The sequence below is a fragment of the Arachis duranensis genome, chromosome 10 (assembly GCF_000817695.3).
Source record: "Arachis duranensis cultivar V14167 chromosome 10, aradu.V14167.gnm2.J7QH, whole genome shotgun sequence".
In the NCBI taxonomy this organism is placed as follows: Eukaryota; Viridiplantae; Streptophyta; class Magnoliopsida; order Fabales; family Fabaceae; genus Arachis; species Arachis duranensis.
Window position 1 is genome coordinate 81440602 of NC_029781.3, and position 21083 is coordinate 81461684.

The 21083-nt window shown below is 35.6% G+C and overlaps 1 pseudogene; it reads left to right on the forward strand.

Annotated features, from left to right (window-relative positions):
- Window positions 1-7529: 7529 nt before the first annotated feature.
- LOC107470477 (mitogen-activated protein kinase kinase kinase 3-like) lies at window positions 7530-12607 on the forward strand (annotated as a pseudogene).
- The last annotated feature ends 8476 nt before the right edge of the window (window positions 12608-21083 follow it).

Below are 21083 nucleotides of genomic sequence, written 5' to 3' on the forward strand. Positions count from 1 at the left end.
AATAGGGTTGCAAAGAAGTGAAAAAAATTATACAAAGATGTAAAGTGGGCGATGAGAAAATAAGGTTTAATTACTTTGCATGTCCCTATAGTTTCGCCGAATTTTCAATTAGATCCCAATACTTTTTTTCTTTTTAATTGGGTCCCTATACCATATAATTTTTTCCAATTTAGTCCTTACCATGACAAAAATCATAGTTGTAAAAACTGGACTGGACCGGCCGATTTGATCGAAAAATCGGTGAACCGAACCCCTAACCGGTTCGGTTGAGTGATATGACTGGATAAGGAAGAGAACCGGGTTGAACCGGCCAATTTTGATGAAAACCAGAAAATCGGCAGTTTTTGGTCAACCGATCGGTTCGGAAGCTTTTTTTTATTCATTTTCCAAAATGATGTCGTTTTGGTTTATTAAAAAAAAAAAAAGTCTCACTCTCGTATATGGTACCCCCCCAAACCCCATTTTCCACTTTTCCCCAACCCTAATCCCCTAATGGCTAACCTTCCCCGTCACCACCTCACCTCACTCTGTCACAGTGTTACTCACCCAGCCACCGCTGGCCGCCATCGTCTTCTTCGTCTCACCGCCAGACACCCATTCTGAACTCTGAAGCCTGAAGGAACAGAATAGACCTGCGTCTCTGCTTCGTCCCTGTCTCTCATCACTGTCGCTGTTGCCGCGCCGTCGCCCTCACGACTCACTCTTCTACTTTGTCAAATAGGTTAGTTGAATATGTTGTTCTCCAGTTCTCCTTTGTTCTGCACTTCTGCAGTTCTGCTCTATGCTTGTTGAAAACTTATGAATAATGAATAATGTTATTCTGCACTTCTGTTATGACTTATGCTTGTTCTATTCTGTTGTGAAAAGTTAAAAGGATATATTCTGCACTTCCTTAACTGATGCATCAATATTTTCTATTGTTCTGGAGTTGAAAGGATACGTTCTTTTCTAGAGTTATTCTATTCTGTTCAAAAACTTGTTCTCGCAATTTTTCTGTTGTTCTATTATGCACTTCCTTGTTGAAAGCTTGAAACTATGAATAATGTTGTTATGTTGATTTATTCTGTGTTGAATATGCTTGTTGAAAAATTTATGAATATGAAGCTGTTATGACTAATGTTTTTATGTTGTCTGCTCTGTTATGAATATGCTTGTGGTCTTGTGCCGTGAATTTAACTATTTAAGGTTGCTGTGAATTTAACTATTTAAGCCTTTAAGGTTGTTGTCTTGCTGAATAAGGAATAGGAATTAGGGAATTTAGGATTGCTATTATTTTATACTTTTGCTACTCCATATTCTTTTAGAATGACTTTTGCGAATACACCATCAGAAACACCATCTTCGCAAGAACAAGGATCAACTCCTGATGCATCAATCAGAACCCAAAAAAACAATAATAGAGCAAAAACCGATCCTGCATGGGGTCATTGTAAACAAGTTGTGAAATTTGGAAAAACTATTCTACTATGCATATATTGTGAGAAGCTTATTAGGGATGGAGGAATTCATCAGTTTAAGCTTCATTTGGCTGGAAAAAGAGGAGATATTGAGTCATGTCGAAAGGTGCCAGCTGCAGTGAGACACCAATTCCATCAAAGCATTGAAGAGTTTCGAAGCAAGAAAAGAAAAACTCAAGAATAATACGCAGAAAGTTATAATGCTTGTGATGAAGTTGAAAGAGAATTTGAATAGATCGAACGTAATGAGATGCAACAACAACAAAAATCCAGAGTTCCAGCACCTAGCTCTAGAAAAGTAAAACAAGTCAAAAGTTTACAATCCTATTTTCCATCGGCAACAACACCCAGAGCTCGACCAACTATCAAAAGCGTTCTTCAAAGAAAAGAAATTGTGGAGAAGTGTGATATTGCTATTGCGAAATGGCTGATGGATGCCTCTGTTCCATTTAACGCGGTTAATTCAGCTTATTATCAGCCAATGATTGATGTTATTGCAAGCATGGGTGTAGGGTATAAAGGGCTAAATTATCCAAGAGTCCATGGGTATTTGTTGAGTAAATTAGTTGAGGATGTGAGGAAAATGATTGATGGTTATCGTGAGATTTAGAAACAAACTGGTTGCACTATTATGGCCAATGGATGGACTGATTGTTGTAGGCGTACTTTGATTAATTTTTTAGTTTATTGTCCTAAAGGAACTGTTTTTCTAAAGTCAGTTGATGCTTTTAATGTCTCAAAAATTGGTGATGCTTTATTTAAGTTGTTTAGGGATGTTGTATTGTTTGTTGGTCCTGAGAATGTTGTGCATATTGTAATGGATAATGCTGCAAACTATGTTGCTGTGGGAAGGTTGTTGGAGGCTGAGTTTCCTAAATTGTATTGGTCCCCTTGTGCAGCTCATTGTGTTAATCTTATATTTCAAGATATTAGGAAGTTACAAGAAGTGAGTGAAACTATGTCATAAGCTTCAATGATCACCAAGTATATCTATAATCATTGCTATTTACTGTTCTTGATGAGAAAGTTTACAGGTGGGCGGGAAATACTTCGTCCAGCTCCAACTCGGTTTGCCACTAATTTCATTGCTTTGCAAAGTATTTAAGCTCAAAAAGGATCCTTTGAGAGCTATGGTGACCTCTAAAGAATGGACCTCAGCTTATTCCAAAGAAGCCAAAGCTAAGAAATTTTTGGATTAAGTCTTGGATTCTAAATTTTGGAGTCAATGTACTGATATTGTTAAGCTTACTGAGCCACTTGTTCGTGTTTTACGTATTGTGGATAGTGAAGACAGAGCTGCCATGAGTTTTCTTTATCAAGCTATTTATAAGGCTATATAAGAAATGGTGAAGAGGTTTCAAAAAAGAAAGAAGATTGCTGATCCTTATTTGAAGATTTTAGATACCCGTAGGATGCACAACTTAAGAAAAATCTTCATGCCGCTGGCTATTGGTTAAATCCAGCTTTTCGATTTAATGCTGCAGAATTTGAAAAACACAAACAAACGACTTCTGGCTTGTTAGATGTCATTGAGAAATATGCTTATGATGATCCTGTATTGAATTCTAAGCTGACAAGTGAGAAGAGGATCTTTAAGAATGCTGAACAAGATTTTGGAAGACCATCTACAATACGTAAATGAACCACTGTTATGCAAGGTGAATTTCTTCATAAATTTGGCCTTTTACGATTGTGATGTATTTATTATGTGATATTTATGATTGTGATAAATTATTTTTCTGTTTTTTATGTTAAGATTAATGGTGGGAGTCTTATGGTTATGGAGTACCAAATTTGCAAAAGTTGGCTATTCGTGTTTTAAGCCAAACTTGTAGCTCTTTAGGTTGTGAGTGTAACTGGAGTATTTTTGAACACATTCACTCAAAGAAGAGGAATTGGTTAGAGCATAAAAAACTTAATGATCTTGTTTATGTTCATTACAACTTAAGGTTACAACAAAGGTACTTTCTTGATTGTTTTAAGTTGAAAGCATTATTTTAAAATCTTAATCATCACAAGAGTAATGAAGTATATTGATAACATAGGAACCAAATGAGAAAGCAAGTTTATGATCCAATTTGTCTTGATGCATTTAAGGATCATTCAGAATGAATACTGGAAGATTCACCACCATTTTTAACTCCTGAAGAAGTTGATGCTTTACGAAATGATCTTACAAATATGTCTCTTTAATCACCTTTAGATGATTTAGGTATGCTTTTATTTATTTATGAATTATGATCAACTATGATTTTTGTATGCCTTATAACATGTTTTATATTATTTTTTATCTTGATTTATGAAATATTATCTATAATGCAAGATCAATTGGATTTGAAAGATGATCGGGATGATGATGGAGCTAATAATTCTGTGGAAAATACAAATCAAAATAAAACCAATCAGGATGTAGCTCCACATTTGTCAGATAAAGAGCAATTTCCTAACTTCAAAATCACTCCTTGGATTTAGTTTATGAATTGTCATCCTTACTGTGTTTAATTAAGATACTATTGTACTAGTACTAACTAATTTCATGTCTATCTTTGTATTAGTTATATTTAGACTTTGAAATTTGGTTGTTTTTAAAATATTGGTGAAAAACTAAAGATATGTATTTTGAATTTTTTAATGTTATGATTATTTTTAGTATTTTATATTTTTTTATTTACGTGAAATCGGTTTTACCGATTCAACTAACAATTTATCGGTTAAACTAATAAACAAGTAAACCAGTAACCTGACTGGTTTGATCACCGGTTCGGTTCTTACAAATATGAAAAAAATGTATGAAATAACAAAATATTCTGTTAAAAAACGAATATTCTCACAATAAAAAAAATCTAATCAAAGACACTCTCATATTTTAAAAATTCCCAAAAAGCCCTTATTATTTTGTCCCACACTCACCCAGTCCTAACCCAGTAGCCCTAACTTCTTGAGCTCTCGCCAGATCCACCGCATGGTCTCATCTTGTGGCATCTCCTCTGCTCGACGTCCTTCCCATGCTCATCGCCACTAGAAGAAGGCCATTCATCCACTACCAACAGCATCGACGGAACGTAGATGAATCAAAGTTGGAAGTTTTAGCGACAAATCTTGGAGCTTCGATGCCGTAACAAAAATCACTTGAGCTGTGGTTTTTTCTCCTTCAAATATCTCAGCATTCCGAACTCTCCACAAGCCCTAGCACAGCGTTGCAATCAACGTCAGCTTTCTCTCTTCTTCTTGCCCCAAATTCATCGATGCACACACCGTCAGCCACAGATCGGCAAAATTTTCAAATTGCTGCTGCTAGATAATGGACTCGAGGCTTCACCAGGATTCTTCATTCTGGAAAGCCTGATCAGTTCATGGATGAAATCCCTACATTTGTGGCTCAGCCTTTGCCAGTTGGCGTGGATCATGTTTTTCCCTTTTTTTGGTTTAGTTTTTCATTTTTTGGGGTTTTGAATTGTGTTTCTCTTATGGTTGCTTTTTTTGTGATTATAAAAAAAAATTGGTGATTGGATGCTTTGACTTTCTTGGAAAAAATTGATGTTTTACATTTAGAATTTATGACATTATTGTGAGTGAGGAGTTGAATTTTGAAGATTTTAAGTTAATTATTTGGAANNACAAATACTAATGCTATGATTTGGTTTTCATTCCTTCCTCTTAAGAAGTGTGCGTGTTTGTTCTGTTACAAGTTACAATTAAATTTTGTCCATTGTGTTGTGTTATTATAGAATTAGATAACTAAGAAATGTGTGCTTCAATTTGTGAATAATTTGTATAAATGTTATGCCTCGCACTTGTTCTTGAAGTATGATATTTTAAGTGCTATGCCTTGCACTTTTTCTTTGGGTAAAATATTTTAGATTTTATTCGTCCTGATTACTATCTGATTTCAAAAAGAAAATAATAAATGCATATACTATTTTTCTTTTAAGGTATTTAAAAGTTATTGTAAAAAAATTAAGAAGAGTATGTGATTATTTTTAACTTCAATTTTTTATGTGCTATACTTTAAATCATTATTTTGTTAAAGGAATTTTGGGTTTTGACTTTTGTTAGTGTCATTTGTACTACATATTTTCAGTTGTATATTGATGTCAGAGCCAGATCATATAATTGTCAAGCCTATTTCAAACTTAGCCAGAGATAATCTTGGAACTGCATTCCCTTTCTTTTATATTGAGCCAAAGAAGTATGAGAAAGTGCTAAGAAAGTACTTCTCTGAAGAGAAAGGACCAATAACCAATATAGACTCGATTGGCAATTCACCTGTTATTGTTGCCAAGGTATCTTTCAATTTGCTTCCGTCTAAAACTAAGTATCTTCTAAGTCGTGTTTGATAAGTGTATAGAGATAAACTAGAGAGGTAAGATATAAATGTGTTGAGATAAAAGAGAAAAGTTGTGTTAAATACAACTTTTATTTTCTTTTTGAATATTGGTAAAAAGACAAGTATTCTTGGATGATAGTAGTAGTACTTATGGATAGTCTCTTGATTTTGGGCCACCCTTTAACTATATATGTAATGTATGTTAGGAATCTATGAATCCACACAAATGTAAAATGTTACCTAATCATAATGAATACTTGAACGATGGAAACTAAATTTTATATATACTTATCACTACTATTTCTGTTTCATTTTATCTATTTCTTTTTTTTATGTTCTTAAGATAAGGTATTTTAAAAGTAAAAAAAAGAAGAAGGTATTTTTGGTACAATTTGTATATAAATAAGTAAAAGAATGATAGCAACAAAATAAAAGTTGACCTTCGTCTACACCCGGATCAACGACCTCATAGTTACTTTCAAACTCTTCTTCGCTATCACTGTTATAATCTTCCAATTCAATATCTCGGTCCACTACAGATTGCTCGAACTAAAATATAGCTCGATGAACGATAGTCGGGACCAACTTTCAAGATATACTAAAAATATTCCTTGCATGCTCACTTCATCTGTCACGTATTTTGTTTGAAATTGAACGAACTCACAAAAAAAATATAGGATATCTGTACAAAATACATAACACTCTCCTACATATTTGAGAATCCATATTCTCACAAATTACACCTTTTAGTTCTTCGAATGACAGTGTGAATGAAATAATAATATCTAATGAATTTTCACATACAAATTTCACTCCTTCAGATGTTTGTAATAAAATCTGTTCATGATAATATATTTTTAACATAACTCTATCATCCATGATAATATACTCACATTGAACACTCTCAGCTTTGGTATTAATTTTTTTGAAACACCGGAGAAGAAGAGAAGGAGCTTTAGAAGATTTAAAGATTGTGAGAAGAAGAAGAAGAAGATGAAGTGGAAAGCTTAATTAGGGGATTGGATATATATAAACATTAAAATCGGATCGTCCGACCGCCTTTTTTACTATTTCAAAATTTTGAAGAACCTAAATCAGACCGTCCGATTAGAGTTGCGTCGTAGCAAAGAAAAAGTGCATGCATAAATTTGTGGATCCGATTTCCTTAGCCAAAAAATTTTTTGTTTTATATACATAAAATTGATGAATCCGATTTTTTTAGCTAAAAAAGTTTTTGTTTTGTATGTATGAAATTGGTGGATCCGATTTCTAATAAAAAAATTGTTTACTCAACATAAATTAAACAATTCGATTTGTATTCTCTTCTCTCCTCAAAAAATTAGACCATCTGATTTTTTTTGTCAATTTACTGTTTTCACAGCAATATATAACACCTCTAACGTCCATAACATTATGTTTCACCACACTAAATTTCATATCCAAAAAATTAGTCCATATAGATACAAAAGAGAGAAAGATTGGTGTGATGATTTAATTAAAAACTTGGTTTAAAAATCACTTAAAGGCCTAATCTTATTGAATATTTTATTTCTTATCTACACTGAGCCTGTTACAGTCGGATAAAAAGTTACTAGTGTGAAAAGCATTACTGCATAAGTAAACTAAAAAGAATTTGAACGTGCAGTATTATCATTCCTAAGAGAGGAGACAGAGTTAACAGCAGACATCACACACGTACGCGCAGACACAGCACTCAAAACAAGAGCGTTCTCTCTCTATCTCTATCTAAGCAATTGCCACGTCACTTATCCATCCAACCACCGTTAGCCGTCCCCTCTTTCTCTCTCTCTACAGTCTACAATTCCATCCTTCCTTAGCTGTTCTTCTACTGTACCCCCCTTTTTCTCCTTTCTCTCTCTCTCTGCTTCGTCGTTTCTTCCTCCACTTCCTTCTACAACGACAAAACACAAAACCTACCCCTTAACTTCCTCTTTTCCTTCTTCTTTGAAGAGTCCTTCTCACTTTCTCCCACCAAACAAATTAAACGCTCCCTCTTTTCTTCTTCTTCTTCTCTATTTTTTTCCCAATTTAGAATGCCCACTTGGTGGAGTAAAAAGTCCAGCAAGTCCAAGCAGCAGCAAGAACTGCAGCAGCCACATCAGCATGGAGGAGGAGGAGTTCGTCAATTCACCTTCACCAGATCAAACAACAACGTTTCTTCTTCTCTTTCACCTCCCAGTAAGGCCAAATCCGACAAGCCCAATCACAGCTTCGACGAAACCCTCTCCCGCAACTCACCAAGGGTCAGCAGAGACTTCTCTTCTACCCCCGCCGTAGCTTCCTCCGCCGCCGCCGCCGCCGCCGCCGCCGGAGGCTCATCCTCCGGATTCTCATGCTTCGATTCCGACGGCGACAAGAGAGGCCACCCCTTGCCTCGCCCCTCTGTCTCCTCCACCCAAAGCTTCGGCAACGACCAAGGCCTTGTATTCGGATCTGCCTCCGTCTCTGGTTCCAGCGTTAGTTCCACGGGCTCCGTTGATGATCAACAACCCACCTCTCGATACACTCGTATAGATGCAACCAGGTTCGTTATTTTCCAATCATGATTTGGTTTCACTACTTCCCTAATTTTATTTTATTTTCCCTAATCCTAGTACTTATGGTGAAACTTAGTTTGATTGATTGATCCGTTTTATTGTTCTGGTGTTAATGAAAAGGTTAAGTGTAATTATTGATCATTGATCAGCTAAAGTTAGTTACTTTTACTCCGGAGCCTTAGTTACAGGACTCTGCTTTTTTTTTTTCCCCCCTTTCTTTCTTTTTCCTTTTGTAGTTAGACCATAATTGCTTTCATGTATGGGATCCTTTTTTGGTTTTACATACACTCTCACATGATTGCTCACTTTTCTTCCCCTTCAGTCTTTCACCCTTTTCTTGCCTTCTACTTTCCTTCTCCTTTTTTTTTTTCTTTCAACTTTTCTCTTCCGTTTTAGTTATTAACCTCTAAAAGGGTTCTCTCACGCATTCTGTGTGCATGTCTGCTCATGCTTTATTGCAATTCTTCCCCATTCAGATTAGGGTATTGTGGTTCTGTTCTGCGACTGGTGATTTACAATCCGTGCTTTGGAGAATTATTTAGATTAACTGGCGATTTGGAAATTTGCAATTTGCAGACTTCATGTATTGATTCATTTGAGGGAAAAATGAAGATCTGAATCTTGAGGGATAGATTTGTTAATACTACATCCCGTCCTTTTTCTCCCCCTTTTACTGATTATGGAATCTTACTTAATCATTCAAGTTGATTTAGGAGACATTAATGCAAAGATAAATGCACCTTACTTTTCTTACATAATTTTCATAATTCATTTAAGCCTACGAGATGGTTATGATTATAAAATATCTGGGACTGATAAGTGATAATCTGTGCACATATTTTAGCATTGATTGACAATGTAAGGAAGAGAAACATGCAGTTTGCAATTTTTTTTTATAAGGGTGTGGTTCAGTGTTGTTCTAGAGTTTTATGCTAAACTAATCTATGCCATTTTTCTTTATGGTAGAGGACAAAGTGACATAAAGTTCAATGCAAGGTCAAAAAGCCCGGGTCCTGGTTCAAGAGGGCCCACCAGCCCTACATCACCGCTTCATCCGAGGTTATAATCCATCCAAGTGGAAGAAAGGAAAGCTGCTAGGACGGGGTACATTTGGGCATGTATATGCTGGATTCAATAGGTAATCCCCCTTTTGAAGGAAATTTAAGGTCAATTTTGAATTCCCTTTTAGATTAGCCTTCCACTACCTATTCTTATGTATAATTTTCAATCCTAAAATTCTTATATTGCAACTTTCACAGTGAAAATGGACAAATGTGTGCAATAAAAGAAGTCAGGGTTGTTTGTGATGATCAAACATCAAAAGAGTGCTACAAACAACTTAATCAGGTACGTCATAAGTACAAAGCATGATGCAGTGACTATAAATTATAACACTTATTAGGAAGATATTCTTCTCACAGTTGATTTGGATTTTGATTTAATATGCACATTATCATACAGTGGTCTATAAATTATAACACTTACACCAATCAATTGCAGGAGATACTCTTGCTTAGTCAGCTTTCACATCCGAATATTGTTCAATACTATGGGAGTGACTTGGTATGCCTAAAATATCAAAGTTTAGAATTCTTTATATCATGTACGTACATATTATAGCAATGTGCACACATAGAAATTTGAAAAAACAAAAATTGATGAATGGGATCCATTTATGAATAATATATATGGCGTGTTTGCAGGGAGAAGAAACACTTTCAGTTTATTTAGAATATGTTTCCGGTGGTTCGATTCATAAATTACTTCAGGAATATGGGGCCTTTAAGGAGCCTGTTATTCAAAATTATACTAGGCAGATTGTCTCTGGACTTGCCTATCTTCATGGTAGAAATACAGTGCACAGGTAACGTGACCATGCCTGCTCTATTTATAACATGAAGTTGCTGTTTCTTTACTCTTGATCAAATAGTTTATCACTTTGTAATTTTGTTTCACAGGGATATCAAGGGGGCTAACATACTAGTTGATCCAAATGGTGAAATCAAGCTGGCAGACTTTGGAATGGCTAAACATGTAAGTGTATCATATGAACAAAGAATGAAATTTCTTCTAGATTACTTCAATAGCGAATCATATTTATTATTTGTGGTACATACAAGTTATACAATGTACAAGTTGTATTAGAGGGTGAAACCCCAAAAAATACTCGTTTTCCTGAAGGTTGGAAATTTTTGTAGATTTGCACATATCTGTATGTGGCAAGAGAATTTTCCCTCCTCTCTCTCTAACAGTTATGTACACTCACATAGATAAGGAGAGATGAAAACACATTGATTCTGTTATTTTATTAATAAGTTGGAGCTGTATCACCTGAGAATATATACTAAGCAAAGCTAGTTTGGAGAGCGATGTATAATTTTCTCTGTTGGTTGATTTCTGATGGAGATCATCTCTGAATTATGGCTGTTCTGAACCAGATAAATGCTTCTTCCTCAATGCTTTCTTTCAAAGGAAGTCCATACTGGATGGCCCCTGAGGTAAATATTTCCTCCGGTTTTAGATCTTGAAATTTCTTTCGGAGAAAAAAAATTCCCTATACTTCAGTTTCTGCTGTACATAGTACGTTATCCTGATTTTTGCTATCTTAGGTTGTAATGAATACAAATGGCTATAGTCTTCCTGTTGATATATGGAGCTTGGGATGCACAATTCTTGAAATGGCGACATCGAAGCCTCCTTGGAGTCAATATGAAGGGGTGAGCTATTCAATATTTTATAACTACATTCATTGACATTGCTTGTGATCCTGTTTCAAGATAAAAAGATCAAAATCATTATTTTCACATGTTTGAAACAGGTAGCAGCAATATTCAAAATTGGTAACAGCAAAGATATGCCTGAACTTCCTGAGCATCTGTCGAATGAGGCAAAGAACTTCATCCAGTTATGCTTACAAAGAGATCCATTGGCTCGCCCAACAGCTCAAATGCTGCTAGATCACCCATTTATTCGAGATCAGTCGGCAACAAGAGCTGCAAATGTCAGCATAACCAGGAGTGCTTTCCCCTATATGCTTGATGGGAGCCGGACACCGGTATAGTCTTTGATTATTTTGCATAGTTTGTATTTTGTAGCTGACCTTATATGTGCTTGAGGCTTTAGTATGCTTTGTTGTTTGGCTTAACTGTAGGGAACAGATTAATTGGAAAACCTTAACATAGTTTGGGGTGATAAGTGATGACTGATAAGGAAATATGTTACCATTTATCTATACTGTATTAGTGGAGTGTATAACTTCATAGAAGATTTGCTGCCATATAATTCTAGTTTTGACTTGAACGAAAAATATTTGATCATAATTGATTGTTTGGATTTATTTGCAGCCACCTGAGATTTTTTCAAATAAAACAAATGCAACTTCATTTGATGGAGACTATGCAACAAGGGCAGCCCCTCCAGCCTCGCGGGCTGTAAGGAACCAAAGGTAAAACACCCACAACCTGTTGTTTTTTAGAGAATATAACTATAACTATGTTAGTTACTTGGACTAACCAGCTATTGTAATTTGCTTGTTCAGAGATAACTCAAGAATGATCACATCATTACCCGTATCTCCTTGTTCAAGTCCATTGCGGCAGTATGGATCAGCACACAAGAGCTGTTTCCTTTCACCTCCTCATCCAACTTACACATTGATGGGACAAAATACCCTCCCGTCATATCCGTTGAGATCGAATGCCGCCTTCACTCTTGATCCTTGGCACGAAACATCTCCATACAGATCCCACCACACACCTGGTGGATCCCCAAGATCGAGACTCATTTGAGTTGCCACCATTGTAAATTCCGCTAAAATCTTCCAGTGTTTTCCCCAGCATGCATTGTGACCTCTGGTTGAACTTCAATCTCTACAAAAGCAAACTTTTTCCATAAAAATATTCGGGTCCATTTTCACTACTGATGAGGTGAAGGATATAAGAAGGAGAACTCAATGCAAGGTATAGAGACCTAGTTCAATGTACCAATTTATTGATTATTGTAAATGCAAGGTGTAAGGTGTTCTCTGTCTGTAGCAACGCTGATGTTGTATATTCATAGTTCATGGCAGAAGGGAAAAGAGAGTAATTTTTCCATACATACTCTTTTTCCATTTTTTAAATTATATAGTTACTAGTTCAGACTCAAGACACTGACTAGTGTATTGGCTTGGAAGAGTTCGTTTATCCCGAATGCCAAAAAAATATTTGAAAGTGATTATATCACTCATTTGAATTTATTTAGTTTTAGTTTTAGTTTCAGCTTTACCATAGTAAGTGTTTGGTTAGTGGGTGTGTTCATTTAGAATAAATGTCTATTTCGGTTCCGAAGGACAAAGCGTTCCCTAACGATTGGAAATTGACCAAGCGGACCTCAAACACCTAAGAAAATGGTTATGGCAGCCCCTGCGACCGGTTGGGAGATGGTGGAGTGCTAACCTGTCAATTTCTCAGTCACGTGGATTTTGTTCCTACCAAATTGGGACAAATTGACCCCTTCCTAGCGTACGAAACGTCATCCTTGTCTCAAGCTCCTATAAATTAGGGTTTGGGTCGTTGTAGCCATAGTTGGAGAACGTGTATTCTGCAAGTCATGGCTGATGAAGATGAGGGTTCTTACTCAAAGACGCAGAAACGAAATGGAAGCCCAAGCGCGCAGCGAGGGTTTGAATGCGATGTTGGCTTGATTGAGAGCTTCAGGAGAGGGGCGAATAGGAGGAAGAAAAGGGGCGAATAGGAGGAAGAAAAAATTTACAGCACCTACCTGTAACTGCGAAATATATGCCATCTTATTAGAGTTAAGTACCATGGACAACCCAAACAAACTTTTTCGAATGCTCCTATTTTAAGGTAATTTCGGTTTGATTTTGGACCTATTCTGCTAATGGTTATTTATGTCGATTTCTTTCTTTTCACTCTCAGCAAGTAAATGTATTTTTACATACCAAAGCTCCTCTTTGCAAATTCTTTGCTTGGTTGGACAAATATGTGACATCTTTTCATGGTAAAGATATAACGAGTTCTAATGAATTGGTGAATCAAATGAAGAGATTGGAAGAGAAGTTGTGATCTCAGGAGATGTTGATGGAAAAGGACATAGTAGGGATAAAATCTCATGGTAGCACTAAATGCAGGACTATTTCCACATTGATGTTTGGAATTGTATTGACATTGTCATTTTTGGCTTTATTTAGTGCATTGTATGCTTGAATAATTGTACTTATGGTGTAAGAAATAGGTTAGGATATCAAATTAGAGTTGTGTGATGGACCTGTTTTGTGGAGAAATGGAGTTTATGTGAAATATGCATTTTGCAAATTGAAAATAAAAATGTGATGCAAGCCCTTATGCTTTAATCATCACCTGCATTGGTTGGTAAGTACATTGCATTAGATAAATCAAGTAGACAGCAGTAAGGACACTACTAATCAAATTATAACGAAAATAACAAATAAGTGCATTTAAGGTTTGAGTAATGTGATATATTACCACCAAAATACATAACCAAAACAGAAGCAATGTCTAAGCCAATTTAGCATTGCTGCATGACGGAGGGATTAACGTCGGTCTAGAATTTATTAATAGAATTTCATTGTAAGTATAGTCCAAACAGATAATTAATTCTCAAAATCAAACTTTAATTTGATTTTCATAAGTGCAAACCAATAAAAAAAACGAAAGTATTAGATCTTAGGTCGTCACTCAAAAGAACTACAATGAGGTATGCGTATTATCGGTTATGAGCATACGGAGGTTTGCAGATAAACAGACAAAAAATTAAATAACAAGAAAGTAAAACCAACAACGGAAGGAATATAAAGGCTAAAAGACATTCCTGGTAAGGTTTGAGAGTCAAAGCTTCCTTTCCAAGTCATTGACCACAAATATAGTGATTATCTAGAGTTAATTCCATTTAGTCATCTCCAATATTGGAAGAAAGTCAAATAAGCATAGTCAGTCTTAATCCATAGGTCTTACTCGTCAATGGAAACAAGAACAACTAACAACCATAAATCATCAATCAATATTGGACATCAATTAATCTTTCATCACTAACCACAACATGACATTTATAAGAGCAAACTCAATTAGTCAACCTTTAATGGTGAGATAAGTCAACCGAGCTCAATCAATCACAATCCATAGGTCTTACTCATTAATGGAAACAAGATTAATTGAAATCCCCAAATTGTCAATCAATTTGGACATTAGTGACTCAAGGTCATCTCAACTCAAACACTCAATTCTAAGTTAAGAGTGTAAAAATCTACTCTAAAACCAAGAGAAGCATTTTTACAAACACTTGGAAGGCATAAAAGTAAAGCAAGATAAAATTTCAATAATAATAAAATCTAAAGCTATCAAATATAAGATAGCAATAATCAATAATTAAAGGAAGCAATAATAATCATGAAAACATAAATTGCATTAAAGAACTCAAAATTAACAATAATGTTCATAAAACTAAAAGTAGTAAAAATGAGAGATTAACAAGAGAAACTAAGAAAATTAAGACAATGAAATATGCAATTATAAATGAAACTACACTAGAACAAGAATTAAAACCTAAATCTAAAGGAGAAATTACTAAATCTATCCTAATTCTAGAGAGAAGAGCTTCTCTCTCTAAAAAATGACCTAAAACATAATTCTAAGCTACTCTAATTGCTCTCCCCCTTCATCTTTCTTTAGTTTGGCTTGAAATATCCAGAAAGGAGTTGGATTTGGGCTTGAGAAGGTCCAGAAATCGTCAGCTGATGAGTGGATAATTTATACGCTTTTTGACATTGATTTTACATAGTTTTTAGTATGATTTAGTTAGTTTTTAGTATATAATTATTAGTTTTTATTAGTTTTTAGTTTCTACACATCATAGATTAAGGTGTGGAGCTCTGCTGTTCCTCATGAATTAATGCAACTACTATTGTTTTCAATTCAATTCAAGCTTATTCTTGTTCCAAGATATCCATTCGCACTTCAACATGATGAATGTGATGATCAAGTGACATCATCACCATTCTCAGCTATGAACGCGTGCCTGACAACGACTTCCGTTCTACCTGAAAACAAGCTTGAATGCATATCTCTTGGCCTTTTGGTCCACGACACATGGTTGCCTCTCCTGGCAACAGAGCCTTCCATTCCGTGCAATTAGAGTCTTCGTGGTATAAGCTAAATCCATTGGCAGCATTCTTGAGATCCGGAAAGTCTAAACCATGTCTGTGGTATTCCGAGTAGGATCTGGGATGGGATGACTGTGACGAGCTTCAAATTCGTGAGTGCTGGGTGCAGTGACAGTGCGCAAAAGGATCATTGGATCTTATTCCGACACGATCGAGAACCGACAGATGATTAGTCCTACGTAACCCGTAGCCGGACCATTTTCACTAAGAGAACGGACGGTAGCCATTGACAACGGTGGATCCCCCAATATACAGCTTGCCATGGAAATGAGTACGCATGACTGGATGAAAGCAGTAGGAAAGCAGAGGTTCAGAGGGAACAAAGCATCTCCATGCGCTTATCTGAAATTTCCACCAATGAATTTCATAAGTATCTCTATCCTTTTTTATGTTTTATCAGTCTTTTAATTATCAAAGTCCCAGAACCATTTGAATCTGCCTGACTGAGATTTACAAGGTGACCATAGCTTGCTTCAAGCCGACAATCTCCATGGGATCGACCCTTACTCACGTAAGGTATTACTTGGACGACCCAATGCACTTGTTGGTCAGCTACGCGGAGTTGCGAAGAAAGTGTATGAGATCACGATTTCGTGTACCATCAGCCACGTGTTGTCTTAAGGGAATCACGTGCTATCAATTGTGCATACGCATGACGCATGCGTACGCGCAACATGGCAAATTCTCAAAGCACGTACGCATGACCATGAAGTGCTTCAAACTTCATTTCTTTATGAATTTTCCACTTTTGTATATTTTTCCTTTACTTCTTCAATCCATCCTTACCTTGTAAGCCTGAAATCACTCAACAAACACATCAAGGCATCGAATGGAATTAAAGTGAATTAAATTTATCAATTTTAAGAGTCTAAAAAGCATGTTTTTACTCTTAAGCACAATTTAGGAAGAATTCATAAAACCATGCTACTTCAGTGAATATACTTATTTTAATAAAAAATAAACTATAAAATTATGATTTATCAACGTTCCCACACTTAAATTATAACATGTCCTCATGCTAAGCATCAAGAAAGACAAGAAAGGGGTATCAATATTTATTCAATGTAAACTATCTATATACAATTTATCTACATTCATGCAACTACTCTAAATAACACTATATATTTATCTACATGTATTTACTTAGTCAAAGTAAATTAATTTTCAAGAAAGCATTTATGCACAATCAAGGGCTAAAGCAATTATAACCAAATCAAATCCACAATTGAATTGAGTTGTATACAAGAATGTACAAACTTGCAAGATAAGAGATCATCATAGGTGGAAACATAGAATTGAGCAATCGAACCCCTCACTGGATATGTGTATACACTCTAGTCGCTCAAGTGTTTAGGGTCGACCCACTTAATTCTCCCCTAATCATGCTTTCTAAGGTTTGTTCTTTATCTAACAATCAACAAATATTTAATGTACACATACAAGTATCATGGGGACTTTTTAAGGTTGTAATGGGGCTAAAGGTAAAGGTAAGGATATATATATATATGGCTAAGTGAGTTAGAATTTGAATCTTTAATTAACCTAAGCTCTCACCTAACACATATAACAACCTATGCAATTCACATTGAGCTTAGCTACCCAAAATCTCACTTTTACACATAGTCATGCATTCTTTTCAATCACAACACATATGCATTGTTATTATTACTCTACTTTGAGATATTTTGTCCCCTTTTTATTATTTTTTCTCCTTTTTTTTGAAACAATAACATGATATATACAAAAGGTGAATGCATATGGTTTACATAATTATTAAATGAGTATGTACCCAAATTTTCAAGATTTTTCAATGGAAATACAACACACTTTTATCAACTCATGTTTTTCATCTTTTTTCACACTTAAATGACACACACATTCACTATTCTAAACTAGTCAAAGATTCAAATTAGGGATATTTATTATTTTTTTTCTTATGGTTAGTGATGGGCTAACATAAGGAACAAAAGAGGATTAAAAAGGCTCAAAGTGGGCTAACAAAGGTAGATGAAATGGTAGGCTATATGGGTAAGTGAGCTAATTGAAATGAAGGCCTCAATCACATAAATGCATATATACATCAAACAATGGACATAAAGAATCAAACAAATCAAAGATTGCAATCATAGAAAGAGAATATACACAAGAATTAAAATAGTGGTTATATGATGCAACCACAAAATTAGGCTTAAAAATCATAAGGATGTGTGTTCTTAGTTCAAAAGTCATGTTCCACAATGTGTAATTCAAGCAAGTCTTAATGAAAAATCTCAACTCAATTCAATTGGAATATCAATGTCCTATATTAAAAGAAGTTTTCTTTGAAATTTCATTAAATTAACTAAGCTTATTCTATATATAATGTGATTGGATGTAAACCATAAAAAATCTTAAGTTTATTTCCTAATTTCAGTCAAACCAAATCATGTGTATAGGAAATTCAACTAAGTTCAATTATGCGCATTATCCAATCACCACTAATAAACTACAACTAAATCATGTATATACACTAGACAACATAAAATAAGGTAAAAAGTATGTAAAACTAAAATAGAAATCTAGAGTACATACAAACTAAAGGTATAAAGTGCAATAACTAAAAAGTGTTCAGAATAACATAATATATACAAAAGTCCAAAAGCATAAAAATTAAAATAAAAGTGTTTGGAGTAGAACATTTCACCCAAAATAAACATCGCCGATCAGTCAGACGACATCGCCACACTTAAGAATTAGCACCGTCCTTGGTACTCCGGAAGTCAGGTGGAGTGGAAGGAGTCCTCGTCTCTATCCTGAGCTAGTGCATCCTGCTCCTCCTCCTCACTGTGCTCAGAGGGGGTATCCGGCTCCTCTATCGCTGAATCCCATATCAAAAGCTGTCTCCTGATGTCTTGATAGCATCATTTGGAGTGGCATTCCAATCGAGCTACGTCCTCGACCAACCAGTGGATCAAAGGATAGAGTGGTTGTGATGCTGATGATGGTCCAGGTGCTGAAGGTGTTGATGGTGCTGTTGAAGAGGTGGCTGCCTCTGTGGTAGTCGTCGTCCTACGACCTCGGTGTCTAGTGGATGACAGAAACCAATTACTGTGCGGGATAATCCTCTTGCTGTAAGAACTGCGAATTAATTAACTGATTAATTAACGTAACATAATAATAATAATTCAATTGCCTGAAATAGGTTCAAAATTTTAGAATATTAATTGAAAAATTTAAATATGATAATTAGACTCAGTAGATTTTTCTGAGTTGGAAAATGTAATTTTCTTTGGAAAATTATGTAAAAATGCGTAACGGCAAATTAACCGGCAGTACCGGCTTAAGTCTGTCCGGTATTGTGCAAGAATAATACAAACAGTAGAAAAATCTTGGAAAAATATTTAGAATTAAAAATCGGACACTAATTTTAAAGGTTTGACCCAAAGTTGGGCCAAACGAGCCAAAAACGCTAACGGGTTGGACCGGGGTCAAGTTGGGCCAAGCCCAACATATAAAAGGTCACTTAAGTGACCAATTCACTCACTTTCAGCACATAAGGGCTGATGCAACGTGAATGAGAGGAAGAGAGGAGAGGGTTTCACAAACACTATTCACCTCATCATTCATTAGATCATAACTTGAGCTACAGTACTTCAATTCGCGTGCCGTCAGTGGCTACGCGAAGCTCTTGCCGAGTCTGTCAGTTCTATTTATCCTTTGCTGGTAAGAATTTGAATTTTCATCTCCTTTCCTCTGCCCTAAAAGTCCAAAAATATGGTTGATGATTTTGAAGGAATTTTTGTGTTTTGATTGTTTAGGCGGTACTTAAGGTTCGGCTATTGGTGGTTTGTGTCTCAAACACCATTGGGAAAGATAAGAAAACTCTTTACCTTGTGAAATTTTGATTTTGATGAACCTTAGGTATTGATTTGTGGTAATTAATGTGTATAGCTTGGGAAAAATTGGTTGGTGATACTTGTTGAAGCTTGTTGGAATATTTGGAAGCTTGGAAGTGAAGTTGCAAGCTGAAAATCTGACCTTGGAGGTGTTGGAACCTTGAAAATTGAGGAAAAAGTGAAATCGGGAGTGTCCGGGTTGAGCGGGAAATCGGCCAAGGTATGGTTTTGGTTTCCTGTATCTAAAATGTAATGTGGTTGTGAAAACGTAGGCTAGTGGCCCTAGGATAAGATTTTAAAATATTGATGTGGCTGATGGATGATGTAATTGTGTTGTTATGTATGAATTTAGTGGATTTTGGAATGTTGATGTAGTTGTTGGATAATTTGGATTGAGTTAAATATGTATGAATGATGGTGGAAATGATTGTGAGTGGTTATAATGGTGGGTAAAGTATGTAATATTGTATGTGATATGGATTAATACGTTTGATTGATGATAGGGTTGAGGCTCTTGTTAATGAACATGTTTTAGAGTGTGGTATTGATATGTGTATATATATGGTGATTGATGAAATTGAATGTTTGTTTAGAAATTGAGATAGGGAAGGATGATTATGAATTGAATTATTGAATTGAGATTTGATAAATATGGAAGAATTGGTGGGTTGATGATTGAATGAGGTTTGGAAATGATTGATGTTGGAATGGTTGAGTTTTTGGTTGATTTTGGGTGAATTTGGAAGTGTATGTTTTAAAAATTGGGAGTTTGAGTTTTAGTAAAAATGGAATTTTGATGTACTTCAACGGATCATATCTTGAGCTATCATTTTCATTGATAATTTTTATATCAAAAGAAAGATAATTTCATAAGCTTTAAAATGGTTTAAATTTGGTGAAAATCTGTTTTTGTGGAAGGAGATATGATAGTTGAAAGTTTGGGCCAAAAATATGAATTCTGTAAATTCTGTAGAATTTGTGAGTTCTGGTTTGTGTGCGCATGCACACCCCATGAAATTTTGAACCTGTGCGCACGCACACGCGGGGACAGGGCTACTGATGGGAGCGCTAGCACGCCCTGTGTGCACACTCCACCAACAGAGGTTTGCAATCTGTGCGTACGCACAGCCTTGTGCACACGCACACTTTGGGAATGTCATTCTGTTGATGGCGCTAGCACACCTTGTGCATGCACTCAACAATGGAAATTTTGCTTTCTGTGCGTACGCACAAGCCTGTGCACACGCACACTTTCTGAAAACACTTCTGGGCGTGTGCACGCACACCTTTGTGCGTACGCACACGACCCTGTTCTTTTCTAAAGCTTTTGTTTTCAAGTCTTTCACATTCCCAACAAGCTTGTAACCTTCCGAGATGTTATTTCATACTTATAAATTCCCAATTTCATCTTTTAAATCTTAAATTAATGTAGAATGCCTACTGATTGAGAGGAAACTAGGGAAGAGGGTAACTTGCGGATGAAAAAGGGAATATAATGAGAAGTTATGACTAATGATGAGGTTATGAGATGTTGAAGAGGATGGTGGAGTGCTATGTATATGATGATATGAGCCTAATGGCTGTGTGTGTGATATGAGCCGAATGGCTGTGTGTGATAATGGTTTATGGCTGGGTATGAATTGTGATTTCAAGCTGGATGGCTATGATAAATTGTAATTTATGGCT